The 16,776-nt window shown below is 39.5% G+C and overlaps 1 long non-coding RNA gene across 1 annotated transcript; it reads left to right on the top strand.

Annotated features, from left to right (window-relative positions):
* The first annotated feature begins 2,362 nt into the window (after positions 1-2,362).
* LOC106577993 (uncharacterized) lies at positions 2,363-13,571 on the top strand. Its single transcript, XR_006760504.1, has 6 exons — positions 2,363-2,460; positions 3,762-3,847; positions 6,986-7,128; positions 8,197-8,282; positions 9,011-9,136; positions 12,501-13,571. It is a non-coding gene; the product is annotated as an uncharacterized lncRNA (long non-coding RNA).
* Positions 13,572-16,776: the final 3,205 nt, after the last annotated feature.

Genomic DNA, 16,776 nt, shown 5'->3' with positions numbered 1-16,776 from the left:
ATGGTCTTGTAGCGGATGCGAGCTTCAACTGGAAGCCAGTGGAGAGAGCGGAGGAGCAGGGTGATGTGAGAGAACTTGGGAAGGTTGAACACCAGACGGGCTGCGACGTTCTGGATGAGTTGTAGGGGTTTAATGGCACAGGCAGGGAGCCCAGCCAACAGCGAGTTGCAGTAATCCAGACGGGAGATGACAAGTGCCTGGATAAGGACCTGCGCCGCTTCCTGTGTGAGGCAGGGTCGTACTCTGCGAATGTTGTAGAGCATGAACCTACAGGATCGGGTCACCGCCTTGATGTTAGTGGAGAACGACAGGGTGTTGTCCAGGGTCACGCCAAGGTTCTTAGCACTCTGGGAGGAGGACACAATGGAGTTGCCAACCGTGATGGCGAGATCATGGAACGGGCAGTCCTTCCCCGGGAGGAAAAGCAGCTCCGTCTTGCTGAGGTTCAGCTTGAGGTGGTGATCCGTCATCCACACTGATATGTCTGCCAGACATGCAGAGATGCGATTCGCCACCTGGTTATCAGAAGGGGAAAAGGAGAAGATTAATTGTGTGTCGACTGCATAGCAATAATAGGAGAGACCATGTGAGGATATGACAGAGCCAAGTGACTTGGTGTATAGCGAGAATAGGAGAGGGCCTAGAACAGAGCCCTGGGGGACACCAGTGGTCAGAGCACGTGGTGCGGAGACAGATTCTCGCCACGCCACCTGGTAGGAGCGACCTGTCAGGTAGGACGCAATCCAAGCATGGGCCGCGCCGGAGATGCCCAACTCGGAGAGGGTGGAGAGGAGGATCTGGTGGTTCACAGTATCAAAGGCAGCAGATAGGTCTAAAAGGATGAGAGCAGAAGAGAGAGAGTTAGCTTTAGCAGTGCGGAGAGCCTCCGCGACACAGAGAAGAGCAGTCTCAGTTGAATGACCAGTCTTGAAACCTGACTGATTTGGATCAAGAAGGTCATTCTGAGAGAGATAGCAAGAGAGCTGGCCAAGGACGGCACGCTCAAGAGTTTTGGAGAGAAAAGAAAGAAGGGATACTGGTTTGTAGTTGTTGACATCGGAGGGATCGAGTGTAGGTTTTTTGAGAAGGGGTGCAACTCTCGCTCTCTTGAGGACAGAAGGGACGTATCCAGTGGTCAAGGATGAGTTGATGAACGAGGTGAGATAAGGGAGAAGGTCTCCGGAAATGGTCTGGAGGAGAGAGGAGGGGATAGGGTCAAGCGGGCAGGTTGTTGGGCGGCCGGCCGTCACAAGCCGCAAGATTTCATCTGGAGAGAGAGGGGAGAAAGAGGTCAAAGCATAGGGTAGGGCAATGTGTGCAGGACCAGTGGTAGAAAGTGGACCAGCGGTGTCGTTTGACTTAACCTCTCTAGGGTATGTGGGACGAAATCGTCCCACCTACTCAACAGCCAGTGGAATTGTGTTATTCAAATACCTTAGCCTGTTAGGGCTAGGGGGCAGTATTTACACGGCCGGATAAAAAACGTACCCGATTTAATCTGGTTTTTACTACTTCCCAGAAACTAGAATATGCATATAATTATTGGCTTTGGGTAGAAAACACCCTAAAGTTTCTAAAACTGTTTGAATGGTGTCTGTGAGTATAACAGAACTCATATGGCAGGCAAAAACCTGAGAAGATTCTCTTTATTGAAAACTTAGGATCTTTGCTGTAACGTGACACTTCCTACGGCTCCCATAGGCTCTCAGAACCCGGGAAAAAGCTGAATGACGTCTTTGCAGCCCCTGGCTGAAAAACATTAGGACCTTTGGTAAGTGGTCTATCAGAGGACAATGAGACTGAGGCGCGTGCACGAGGCGACCCCATGTTTTTATTTTCTCTCTCTTTGAACTAAAACACAGATTCCCGGTCGGAATATTATCGCTTTTTTACGAGAAAAAGGGCATAAAATTGATTTTAAACAGCGGTTGACATGCTTCGAAGTACGGTAATGGAATATGTAGAATTTTTTGGTCATGAAACGCATCGGGCGCGTCACCCTTCTTTACACTTCGGATAGTGTCTTGAACGCACGAACAAAACAGAGGATATTTGAACATAACTATGGATTATTTTTAACAAACCAACATTTGTTGGTTTGAGGGAGAGAGAGAGACACGCAAACACACGCAGGCACACCCACACACACACACACACACACACACACACACACACACACACACACACACACACACACACACACACACACACACACACACACACACACACACACTAAACCAGACAGAGAAAACACTTAATATATTGATATAGTGCTGCCACTCTGTGGTGTTATGTGGTACTGCAGTTTTGGGGAGAAGGAAGTGGAGGAGAGTGGAGGAGGAGAGTGAAAGTGAAAGATAAAGTACAATTGCGCAGAGAACGAACACGTGGTTGCGCAGAGAGTCGAAAACGTGGTTACAATTTCCATAATCGATTTCTCATCACTTTTCAACAACTAAGGTGAGAAAATGTGAACATTAAAGTAAAAACATTTTTGATTAAGGTTAGAAAATGTTTAAATTATTATGGAATTTGTGAAATCTGGTGTTACATTGACACTTCCAGAGAGACTTACAGTGAATGCCTCCATTTTATGATAACTTTTGGTGAGACAACCACATATCACAAAGTAAGAACATGTTCCCCCAATCAGGGTAACGGATTGTAACTGTAATCTGTTGCATTACTAACAAAAATATTGCAATCAGATAACAGATACTTTAAAAAAAAATGTATAATTATACATTTTTCGCAAACATCAGTTTTAGAAATTATGTTTGCGAAAAAATTATTTAAAACCTTTATTTTTTCTCAGTGTTATTGAAAATAGCAATGAAAAGAGTTACCATTTTAAGTTTGTTCCATCTGAGCGAGTCTGAGCACAAGTCAGACATCATTACTTTATGATGACAAACCAAATGTGTTTAATGGATCGAGGGAAAAGGGCCACGCCCTGACCATAGAGAGCCTTTTATTCCCTATATTGGTTATGTCGGGGTGTGACTAGAGTGGGTATCCTGGTTGTTTTATTTCTATGCTGGCCTGGTATGGGTCCCAATCAGAGGCAGACGTTTCCCCACTGTATTTTGTGGGATCTTGTTTTGTTTTTGTGTAGTTGCCTGTGAGCACTCCAGAACGTCATGTTTCGTTTGTTCTTTATTGTTTTTTTTTGTGTGGTTCACTTCTAATAAAATGTCAAAACGTTTTCATTCTGCGCTTTGGTTTGAATGTTCTTACGACAATCGTGACAAAAAGGCTTTTGTAGGCTACAGTCCAAGCTATGTCTTCCTATGGTTATTTGGCATTTAAATGAATTTGAATGACTGGAAATCTGACAGACTTTGGTTTTTCATGTAGAGCTATAGCCTCATTTTATTATTATCTGTAGTAGAAAGCAATGGTTTAGAAGGAGCCTACATGACTAACCCATAAAGTAAAATACACCCATTTATGGCCAGCTTTGTAATCTAAAAAAAAATGTTTTCCTTTAATACATTTCGTTCAATTGGTAATATACATTTTTGTATTCTTCTAATGCATCTTAAAGGGAAAGTCATCTGAAAGTACATTACTGATTTGGGGTAATCCAAAAGTTACATTACTGATTACAATTTTGGACAGGTAACTAGTAACTGTAAAGGATTACATTTAGAAAGTAACCCAACCCTGCCTCCAATAAAGTAGTTATCAGCAAAGTCAGTCCTAGTAGGAAAAGACAAGTGCCAGTGTTATTCTGTTTATTATTTTATTATTCATCTTAGATCCCTTGAAGCTTTCCTCAGACAAACCTCAACCATCATCACCTCTGGATGTTCTACTACCACCAGACCTGCAGTAATTCAGCTGAGTATGTTTAGACAGGAGTTTATCATTAGTGCTGTTGTGGGGAAATGACATAGGGTATATTATACAATAGTGTGTTTATGTGAGACTTTTAATATTTGCAATCGAGTCGGTTTTAGCTATCTTTATGAACAGTATGTATATATGCATAAGTGTGTGTGTGTGTGTGTGTGTGTGTGTGTGTGTGTATGTGTGTGTGATGGGGTAAGTCATTTGTACTAGGTTAATGAGATATGTATTATTTATTGATATGACCTTTGAACAGCAGTAAATACAGCAGATTGCAACTTTAGTATAACACCACACTTACAGTTCCCCTTATTTGTTTTACTGTACCTCCCTAAAGTTGAGGTTTGCAGAAATTGGTGAACGAAATCACCATGGAATAAAAAATGAATGCTTGAAGATCGTATACAGGCTACCTGGAGTGTTAACCATTTTTGGTGGGATGGAGTTTTGGCCTGCTTGGTGATGTTACCAGGCAGTACATTTGTTAGACCAATAAGAAAGAGTTCCAAACCTCTCTGCCAATAGCAGCTAGTTTTCAGTTTTCCCCTCCCCACTCAGACCACTCCCAGACAGTCCTACCAAAATATTTGCTTGAGAAATTGCTCTTTGCTAAGAAGCCATTTTTGTTAATTTTTGACCATTTAATTTAAAACAATCACAGTTAGGTACTTCATTTTTACCCAGAAAGTATTTGATATTGAGATAAAAGCAGCTGCGTTGGAACTTAACCTGTTGAGGATGGACGTTCCGCTAGCAGAACCCCGTTCCGCCAGCGTGACCCCTCGCCAACAGCCAATGAAATAGCAGGGCGCGAAATACAAAACTTTCAAAAATCTCATAATTCGAATTTCTCAAACATACAACTATGTAACACCATTTTAAAGATACACTTCTCGTTAATCCAACCACATTGTCCGATTTCAAAAAGGTTTTACGGCGAAAGCATAGCATTAGATTATGTTAGGACAGCACCTAGACAATAAAAACCACACAGCCATTTTCCAAGCAAGGAGAGGCGTCACAAAAACCAGAAATAGAGCTAAAATTAAGCACTAACCTTGGACGATCTTCATCAGATGACACTCCAAGGACTCAATGTTACACAATACATGTATGTTTTGTTCGATAAAGTTCATATTTATATCCAAAAACCCCATTTTACTTTGGCGCGTGATGTTCAGAAAATGTTTTGCCTCCAAAACATCTGGTGAATGAGCACATCAATTTACAGAAATACTCATCATAAACGTTGATAAAATATACAACAGTTATTCAAAGAATTATAGGTACACTTCTCCTTTATGCAACCGCTGTGTCAGATTTCAAAACAGCTTTACGGCGAAAGCACATTGTTCAATATTCTGAGTACAGAGCTCAGCCATCAAAGCAAGCTATACAGTTACCCGCCATGTTCTGGAGTCAACAAAACTCAGAAATAGTATTATAAATCTTCACTTACCTTTGCTGATCTTCGTCGGAATGCACTCCCAGGACTCCCACTTCCACAAGAAATGTTCATTTGTTCGATAAAGTCCATAATTTTTGTCCAAATACCTCCGTTTTGTTTGCGCGTTCAGATCACTATTCCAAAGGCACAATGCGTGACGCAAAACCCTAGACGAAAAGTCAAAAAGTTCCATTACTGTTCGTAGAAACATGTCAAACGATGTTTACAATCAATCCTTAGGGTCTTTTTATCATAAATCTTCGATGATATTCCAACCAGACAATAGCGTATTCATTACAGAGGAAAAAGAAGGAACGGCGCGCCCGTGTGACTGCGCAGTAAACAACTCATTGGCCTCAGCTGGTTCACTAGTTTGGACAGCTCTTATTCTCTCCCCATTCACAGTAGAAGCATGAAACAAGGTTCTAAAGACTGTTGACATCTAGTGGAAGCCTTAGGAAGTGCAAAATGACCCCACAGACACTGTAGTTTGGATAGGCAATCACTTCAAAACCTACAAGCCTCAGATTTCCCACTTCCTGGTTGGATTTTTCTCAGGTTTTTGCCTGCCATATGAGTTCTGCTATATTCACAGACATCATTCAAACAGTTTTAGAAACTTCAGAGTGTTTTCTATCCAAATCTACTAATAATATGGAAATATTTGACTCTGGGCCCGAGTAGCAGGCAGTTTACTCTGGGCACGCTTTTCATCCGAACGTGAAAATCCCGCCCCCTGTCCCAAACAGGTTTTAAGCTGAGATAGTTAGTTCAATTAGGTATTAAATTACAAATGTTAATTTAGTCATCAAAATGGTTTGTGGGTTTGTTTCTTTCCTCTGGATAACACTGTCTGACAACGTTTTTTCCCCCAGAGTCTACTGAACTACAAAAGCTCAAAGACAACATCAACTTATTCAATGGAGAAAATAAATATTTACAAAAAATAGCAGATGACTTTAAAAACATAGCTGGTGATCTTGCTCGTTTCAGGGTCAATTACTAGGGACAGCTGGTGGAGCTACTCTTCCTGGTTCCTTGAGGCCCCCACACTGGCCCTATGCAGCCGTTTCTATATTAATATGAACTCATTTCTACGTAACAATTATGTACCTTACTGTAATATTATTTTCTTAAAATAGTCAAAAATAGATTCTTTTTTTAAATGTCACTTTTGCGGTGTTAGTTTAACCAGGTGTTATACATTATGATACGGCCCCATTGGGTTAAAAAAGGCACTATGGCCAAGCTGTTGCTGCTTGAGTGAACCCAGTACTCCCATTTGTCAATGCTGTGGTGCCTAAAAAGACTGCTTATTATATACAGGTGGTCACAAGTCCATAATGTACTATGGTTTGTTCAAATAGCACCACAGGGTCCACACCAAAATACCTGTAATGAGACAGACAGACAGACAGACAGACAGACAGACAGACAGACAGACAGACAGACAGACAGACAGACAGACAGACAGACAGACAGACAGACAGACAGACAGACAGACAGACAGACAGACAGACAGACAGACAGACAGACAGACAGACAGACAGACAGACAGACAGACAGACAGACAGACAGACAGAGTGAGATAGAGACACACCTGCACACACACTTAAAACCAGACAGAGAAAACACTTGATATATTGATATAGTTCTGCCACTCTGTGGTGTTATGTTGTACTGCAGTTTTGAGGAGAAGGAAGTGGAGGCGAGGGGAGGAGAGTGAAAGTGAAAGATAAAGTACATTTGCACAGAGACCCAACACCAACTGAGTGGAAAACGTGGTTACAATTTCCAAATCCATTTCTCATCACTTTTCAACAACTAAGGTGAGAAAATGTTTACATTAAAGTAAGAACATTTTTGATCAGGGGCAGAAAATGTTTAAATTATTATGGAATTTGTGAAGTCGGGTGTTACATTTACACTTCCATTTAACTTAGCAGATGCTCCTATCCAGAGAGACTTACAGTTAATGCCTCCATTTTAAGATAACTTTTGGTGAGACAACCACATACCACTGACAAAGTAAGAACATATTCCCGCAATCAGGGTAACGGATTGTAACTGTAAATGTAATCCGTTGCATTACTAACAAAAATACTGCAATCAGATAACAGATACTTTGGAAAAAAATTGATTATTGTTTTTTCACAAATAGCAAATTTCGAAATTATGTTTGCGAAAAACTAATTGAATCACCTTTTTTTCTCAGTGTTATTCAAAATAGCAATGAAAGAGTCACAATTCTAAGTTTGTTCCATCTGAGCGAGTCTGAGCACAAGTCAGAGATCATTACTATATGATGAGAAACCAAATGTGTTTGATGGATCGAGGGAAAAGGGCAGGAAAAGGCTTTTGTAGGCTACAGTCCAAGCTATGTCTTCCAATGGTTATTTTGCTATTTCCAAGTCCCATTCTTGAAGATCAAGGAGAATTAAATGAATTGGAATGACTGGAAATCTGACAGACTTTGGTTTTTCATGTAGAGCTATAGCCTCATTATATTACTATCTGTAGTAGAAAGCAATGGTTTAGAAGGAGCCTACATGACTAACCCATAAAGTAAAATGCACCATCCATTTATGGACAGCTTGGTAAACTCTAAAATAGATTTATCCTGCAATACATTTCGTTCAATTGGTAATATACATTTTTGTATTCTTCTAACGCATCTTAAAGGGAAAGTAATCTAAAAGTACATTACTGATTTTGGGGTAATCCAAAAGTTACATTACTGATTACAATTTTGGACAGGTAACTAGTAACTGTAAAGGATTACATTTAGAAAGTAACCCAACCCTGCCCCCAATAAAGTAGTTATCAGCAAAGTCAGTCCAAGTAGGAAAAGACAAGTGCCAGTGTTATTCTGTTAATTATTTTATTATTCATCTTAGATCCCTTGAAGCTATCCTCAGACAAACCTCAACCATCATCACCTCTGGATGTTCTACTACCACCAGAGCTGCAGTAATTCAGCTGAGTATGTTTAGACAGGAGTTTATCATTAGTGCTGTTGTGGGGAAATGACATAGGGTATATTATACAATATTGTGTTTATGTCAGACTTTTACAATTTGCAGTCGAATGAATCAGTTTTGTCTGTCTTCATGAACAGTATGTACAGTATACGTATATGCATGCATGTGTGTGTGTGTGTGTGTGTGTGTGTGTGTGTGTGTGTGTGTGTGTGTGTGTGTGTGTGTGTGTGTGTGTGTGTGTGTGTGTGTGTGTGTGTGTGTTTTAATCAGTCAGCATGCCAATTGCACGCTCACTCAAAACTTGAGACATCTATGGCATTGTGTTGTGTGACAAAACTGCACATTTTAGAGTGGCCTTTTCCTATCCCCAGCACAAGGTGCTCCTGTGTAATAATCATGAAGTTTAATTAGCTTCTTGATATGCCACACCTGTCAGGTGGATGGATTATCTTGGCAAAGGAGAAATGCTCACCAACAGGGATGTAAACAAATTCGTGTTCAAAATTTGAGAGAAATATATTTTTTGTGCGAATGGAACATTCCTGGGATCTTTATTTCAGCTCATGAAACATGGGACCAACACTTTACATGTTACTTTTATTTTTGATCAGTATAAATATGCAGCACATAAAGACCTACAAATACACTATAAATAGCTACACTTTGATAACACTTAGGTCCACTAACATCATCCTGTCTAATGATTCATCCTCGTGTTCTGTTTCTACAGCCTCTCCCTCTCCAGCACACAACTAAGATCTGCAGCTTCTGGTGAACCATCTAAGAGGAAGACAATTAACAAAGTCAGATATGGCAACTGCTAGAAACAGAAGTAGCAAGGAACTTGGCCCTGAGAGTGAGTAATATTTATTAACTTTGTGAAGCGGTTTCACCCAGAGCAACCCACATAAAAAATAATACAGTTTACTATATAATACTAGTGGTTAGAGCGTTGGGCCAGTAACCGAAAGGTTGCTGTATTGAATCCCTGAGCTGACAAGGTAAAAATCTGTCATTCTGCCCCTGAGCAAGGCAGTTAACCCACTGTTCCCCGGGCGCCGAAGACATGGATGTTGATTTAAGGCAGCCACCCACACCTCTCTGATTCAAAGGGGTTGGGTTAAATGTGGAAGACACATTTCAGTTGAAGGCATTCAGTTGTACAACTGACTAGGTATCTGATAAGACAATTATCTAATGAAGGTAAATGAATCAATAATCCATTATGAATTAGTAGTTATGTAGCATGGATAATAAACTGTAAGTCAATGTACTGAACGTTAGTCCCATCAAGTCTAGACATGGGTGTGTGAGATACCAGGAGTAGCTTTCAAGGTTCTCCTAATCTATGGGGAAAGGAACAGGCAGTGCTGGAACAGTGGTAGGAGGTCAAGGAAGAGATACTGTTCACCTACTGTCTGTGCGTATGTGTGTGCATAGGTTATCTACGGTTGGTGTGGAGGTGTGAGCGTAAGCGAGAGAGGATAAAATGAACATCTTTGTTATTTGGACCTCAGAACGTTCTCTGAATAAACTGTACAAGACCTTTTGCAGAAAGCTGAGTCCTTGCCTAATTATTAACCCAGAGTTTTACAAACCCTGGGGATTAGTCAAGGCTTATTGATTGCTAATTTATAGCATTAGGATAGAAAATTCAGTATCCCCCTTTCCCTTTCCACCTATAGTACTTACCATAGAATTCTATAGTAAACTGTAGTATACTATACTACACTCTGAACTATCCCTCTATCATGTAGTGCTTACTATATCATTTTGTGGTGTGCTATAGAATACTATACTACACTTGGATTTTCATATGCTAATAGCTCATTTGCATATGTCCATTATCGTCCCACATATCCCAATTTGTGCGGCCCGTCAGTTACCTACAGGTTATAGAGAAGAGCTGTGGTGTAGATCCTAGCTGATCATACCCCAGTCCTGCCTACATACAGTTCATTGACAATCTGCTCTTTTAGTATTAGTCCAGTATTTTTCCTCAAGGAGAAAACCCCAAAAATATCAAATATAATTAAAAAAAGATAATTCACAGAAAACATAATAAAACAAAATCACTATTAGTAAATGCTACAGTATATTACAGTAATGTCTTTAAAAACACTACAGTAAATACTACAGTAATGTCTGCAAAAATACTACAGTAAATACTACAGTATGTAAGTATTGTAATACTACTACAGTATACTATAGTATTTTTTCATGTGGGAAGGCTTCAATTCGATCATGAGTTGTCGACAATGCAGATTTTAATTGCAGTGTTACCAAGTTCGGGGGGTTTGCTTTCACGGTAAAACGATGGAGATATTGTCTCAGTGTGAATTTACCTTTAAATGTCGAATTGTATACAGGCGCAATCCGATTTGATTCTGGCCCCAAGTTTCTTCCTGGTATACCATAAAACAGATGATTGTTATATTTCATGACATGGCTACAAATATTCCTGGACTAAAGATACAAATAACAATAATAATCCCCTACCTTTGTACATAGAGATTTAGGTGTAATAAAGTAGCCTAGCAGTTAAAAGAGTTGGACCATAATCGAAAGATTGCTCATTGGAATCCCCGAGCTGACGAGGTGAAAAATCTGCTGATGTGCCCTTGAGCAAGACACTTAATCCTAGTTGCTCTGGATAAGAGTGTGTGCTAAAATGTAAAAATATATTTTTAGACAGTGAAACTAAAAATGTACATTCGTCACTATACTCCAGCTTTTTGGAATAAAATGTTTTATATGAGGTGACCGTACAGAATGTAACTTTTTTATTTGAGGGTATTTTCATACATATCTGTTTTACCATTTAGAAATGATCAACTTTATGTATCTTTGATCCTATACTCCTAAAACGCAATGACTACATCAACCTTGTGACTCTAGAAAGTAGTTGGATGCAGTTGCAGTTTGTTTTGGTTGTGTTTCAAATTATTTTGTATCCTATAGAAATGAATGGTCAATAATGAATTGTGTCATTTTGAAGTCATTTTTATAGTAAATAATAATATTATATGTTTCTGAACAATTCTACATTAATGTGGTTGCTACCATGATTACGGATAATCCTGAATTATTTGTGAATAATGATGAGGAACAAAGATCATACCCCCAAGACATGTTAACCTCCCCTATTTTTTGTAATTATGACAGTTGTAACTTTAACTTTCATTATTCACAACCAAAACAAACTCCAAATGCATCCAACAAGTTTGTAGAGTCACAAGCTTGATGTAGTCATTGCGGGCTAGGAATATGAGACCAAATACAAAACTTTTGATTACTTTAATACACTACACCTAGTGCACAAAACATTAAGAACACCTTCCTAATATTGAGTTGTCCTCAGAACAGCCTGAATTCCTCGGGACGTGGACTCTACAAGGTGTCAAAAGCATTCCACAGGGATGCTGGTCCATGTTGACTCCAATGCTTCCCACAGTTGTGTCAAGTTGGCTGGATGTCCTTTGGGTGATTGACCATTGTTGATACACACGGGAAACTGTTCAGCGTGAAAAACCCAGCAGTGTTGCAGTTCTCGACACAAACCAATGTGCCTGGCACCTACTACTGTTCAAAGGCACTTAAATAATGTATCTTGCCCATTCACCCTCTGAATGGCACACATACACAATCCATGTCTCAATTGTCTCAAGGCTTAAAAATCATTCTTTAACCTGTCACCTCCCCTTCATCTACACTAATTTAAGTGGATTTAACAAGTGACATCAATAAGGGATCATATCTTTCACCTGGATTCACCTGATCAGTCGATGTCATGGAAAGAGCAGGTGTTCATAATGTTTTGTACAATCAGTGTATAAGTGCATTTGACCAAATACCTATGACACCTTAAGACACTTTCAACGTATTCATTTCTATTCGGTAAAACATATGTATGAAAATACCCTCAAATAAAAGGTGACATTCTGTGCAGTAAAACATTTGATCTCAAATACAAAGCCAAATTAACAGATATTTTAGCTTCACTGTCCAAATAAATATGAAGGGGAGAGTATGTGAACGCATAACTGAAACTTGGTTAAATTAAGATGTTTTTCAACACTAAATGAGATCAATTAACAAATTGTTAGTTAGTCAAGTAACCGGTAAATTAGGTATTCAATGATAAACTTTAATTGTTGGGTGGGTTGTGGGTTTGTGTTTTTCCTCTGGAAAACACTGTCTGACAATTCTTTTTTTTCCAGTGTCAAAAGAACTAGGAAACCTCAAGCATGACATCAAGTCATTCAAGGAACTCTTTGAAGGAGAGAAAAACGATTTACAAGAAAGAGCAAATTACTTTGAACAGAAAGCTGCTGATATTAAGAAAATGCAGGACAACGCTGCCAAAGGCAGGATTACTGGGGTTGGAATGGGGGTAGCTGGTGCAGCCATCAGCGTGGTGGGAATAGGTATAGCTGTATACACTGGGGGCCTCTCCCTGCTCATGAATGGGGCAATCTTGACTGCATTTGGTGGAACTACTTGTGTTGTGTCTAATGTCGTCAAAATGTTGTTAGAGAACAATGGCCAAGACAAAATTAAGAAAAGTGCAGAAGATTTCAATAAAAGTATTCAACCAATTGTTGAACGCCTGGAAAAAATCCAAACAAATGTTCAAACATTAGAGGAACTGTCCTCCTCCACATCCATGGTAGCTACAGGTCTGAGTACAACAGTAGAAGTAACCAGACTGCTGAAGAGAGTGGCTGAACTGAGCAAAAACACTGAGCTTGGTGCAGTACGATTGGATGTGGTTTTACTTGAGATGATCCGTCTTCTTGACATGATCTTGGCCATCTTTAAGGTCCGTAGGGACGTGGAGCTTGAAAATGAGTTCTTTGATAAGATCATAGAATCAGCTGAACTGTGTCAGAAGACTATAGATGACTTTGAAACGTTGACAGGAGAATTCAACAAAGTGTCAGATTTCTTACAACATTTCTGAAAACAGTCAGGTGGTACACTGTGCCATGATAGATCTGAGAGTGACGAAAACTGCTCTGTTTTATTAATGCTGTGATGCATAACAAGTCTGTATATGATGCACAGGTGGTCGAACCTCTACTTTAACTTGGACAAGTGCTCCATAGTGTACATCATTTGTCAAATCAATGTCATAAATGTTTCATGTTCATGTCTATTCTCTTTTGTGAAATGTACATGTCACATTTCAAGTGAACTAATCATTTGGCATTGTTGTTAAATTAATTTCAGTGTATGATGTTTTTTTTTTACAACTATTGACAAATCTAAAATAAATATTGTTCAACAAATACCTGGTTTCAGTTGTAAATGTTTTGTTTAAAACAAATGCAATAGAAATATGTGTTACATTGTTTTGTATTGGTATTGTTTTTTTCTGGAGATGCATTATTTTCTTACAGTATTTCTCAATTGCTAAAACACTAAAACCCATTGGCTGAACAAAGTTCTCAGTTGCCTGGACTCATTTAGCTAATTATGCAGTCTGTTGTCAATACCTTAAACCATTTCACATGGTAAAACACAATTTGCAGATCTCACTTAGACTTTTCAGCAAAACTCTAAACACATTCTCATTCTCAAAACACATTCTGCACTCTAATGTACATGTCATCCATACTGGTAAACACAAGTGGCAACAATCAAATACAAATAGAGAACACATGTCATTGACTGAACACAACCACTCAAAATTGATTTAACCTGTTTCAAATGATGCAACACAACCAATATAAGCCAATTCAGAGAGCAAACAGGTTGTTGAAGGTGGGAAGGAGAAAGTCTGAAAATGGATAGAAGAAACAATGTGAGAGGACGAGGACGAGTGCGTATGCGAGGTGGGCGACGAGGAGGAAGAGGAGGAGGGCAAGAAACAGGAAGAGGAGGACGAAGAGGAAGAGGAAGACAAAGAGTGGAAATATCTGATGAAATTCGAGCAACAGTTATAGACCATCTTCTTGTCCATGGACTGACAATGAGGGAAGCAGGACTTAGAGTGCAACCCAATTTGAGCCGATTTTCTGTGTCCACCATAGTAAGGACACTCAGAGAAGAGAACAGGGACAGTATACTACTGTAGTTTTGTAATTGCAAATTTACTGTACTACACTATATGCAGCTGTTTCAATAGACATTTGTAAAGTTAATCACTGTATGTATTGTACTGCATGAATATGTTTTGTAACTGCACAACTACTTCTTGTAGAATTGCAAGGCTGCTACATGCAGGTGGAAGGACAGCTATATTCACTCGGGAGCAAGAGGCCGTTATAGTTGGCATGGTCCTTCAAGATAATGCAATACGACTCAGAGAAATCCAGGAACGACTGATACAAGACAACACACACTTCCAGGGAATCGACAGTGTGAGCATTTCCACAATTGACCGTGTCCTCCATCGTAACAGGATGCGAATGAAACAAGTATACAGAGTACCTTTTGAGCGCAACTCACCAAGGGTGAAAGAACTGTGAGCTCAGTATGTGCAAGTAAGTGTACATTCAGAAACATTTACTGTAATCCAGATTGTCTACAGTACTAACACATACTATGTGAATGACATTACTCTTCAGTACATACAATGTATGTGAATCAGAAGTGCATACAGTAGGCCTAATTGTACTCTACAGTATAGCACTGTCTCTGTACGACTTACAAAATCCTACATACAGTATATTGTATTTCTACACAGACAATATTTGACTTGGAATCCTTGGACAGACCCTATGAGTTCATCTTTTTCGATGAAGCAGGCTTCAATCTAACAAAGAGGAGAAGGAGAGGCCGAAACATGATTGGACAGCGGGCCATTGTTGAAGTCCCTGGTCAACGAGGTGGCAATGTCACAATCTGTGCTGCTATCAGCAACCATGGTGTTCTACATCACCATGTTACACTCTGGCCATATAACACCCAGCACCTTCTAACATTTAGTGCCAATCTAAGATATATTTTATTTGAGCAGCAGGGTCAAGAGCTAAATGAGAATCCCATTCCCACCTATGTGATAGTGTGGGACAATGTCAGTTTCCACCGAGCTGCTCAGGTAAGGGAATGGTTTAACATCAATGGGCAGTTTATGAACTTGTACCTCCCTCCATACTCGCCTTTCCTGAATCCGATTGAGGAGTTTTTCTCCTCTTGGAGATGGAAAGTGTATGATAGACAACCCTACACCAGAGTAAATCTGCTGCAAGCCATGGATTTAGCCTGTGGTGATATAGGTGAGGAATCATGTCAGGGCTGGATACGGCACACAAGAGGCTTCTTCCCCCGTTGCCTCAGGAGGGACAATATTGCTTGTGATGTCGACGAAGTGCTCTGGCCTGACCCAGCCCAAAGACAAGAAGAAGCACATTGATCACATGTTTACTCCTTTGATTTTTGTCCCTTTTAGTATTGTATACTGTAGTACAGTGCATTGTAGGCTGTATACTGTACAATGGACAAATTGTATGGCCCTGAACATTGTGCTTTCCATTTATTAACAGTACTGACTGCTCAATAGATTTTGACTGGTTGCAGGTTCATATTAACAAAGAACAAGAATTACAGTATCACAGAGACAAAGGACAAGTTTGTGAGATGCAGGGTACAGTACTGTAAAAATAGGGGTACAAGGAGGAGGAAGAACAAAAAACAAAATTGCAAAGAGCAAAGCAGAGTAGTAATTTCTGATCAATTTTGAGCTACTATGATAGAACATGTTTTCGTTCATCAAAAGACAATGAAGGGAAAATATGAATATTTTTTTCGATTAAAAATGTACTTCTCCCTGAGAATTGTATGTTTTGAACAATGTGTTTTCTATTTTTCGGTGTATTGTTTACTGACTGCTTGAGAGTGTATACCATTTTGATCACTTTGTTTCTGATTTGAGAGCAGTGTTTGATTTTGAACACAGGTAAAACTGTTTTGAGGCGAATGTTTCATTTAGCGAGAGGAGTCAGAGGTTATGTAAATAGTGCTTGAAGATGAGGTTTTGTGTTTAATGTTTTCAGGAAATGGAGCAAGGTTTCAGAAATTGTGTTTTAGCAATTGAGAAAAACTGTAACTGTCAACTGTTGATCAAAGTCAAGAATGCACCAAAATACCTGTAACGAGAGAGAGAGAGAGAGAGAGGTAGGGAGAGAGAGGTAGAGAGAGAGAGAGAGAGAGAGAGAGAGAGAGAGAGAGAGATATGCATGCAGGTACACTTAACACCAGACAGAGAAAACATTTGATTTATTGTTATAGTGGCATCACTCGGTGGTGTTATGTTGTACTGCAGTTTTGGGTGGAGGCGAGGAGAGTGAAAGATAAACTACAATTGTCAGAAAACAAACACCCATCTGAGTGGAAAACGTGGTTACAATTTCCAAATCCATTTCTCATCACTTTTCAACAACTAAGGTGAGAAAATGTTTACATTAAAGTAAGAACATTTTTGATTAAGGTTAGAAAATGTTTAAATTATTATGGAATCTCTGAAATCTGGTTTTACATTTACACTTCCAT

The sequence above is a fragment of the Salmo salar genome, chromosome ssa18 (genome assembly GCF_905237065.1).
Source record: "Salmo salar chromosome ssa18, Ssal_v3.1, whole genome shotgun sequence".
In the NCBI taxonomy this organism is placed as follows: Eukaryota; Metazoa; Chordata; class Actinopteri; order Salmoniformes; family Salmonidae; genus Salmo; species Salmo salar.
The sequence above is the reverse complement of the archived record's forward strand: the minus strand, read 5'-3'. Positions and strand labels throughout refer to the sequence as shown.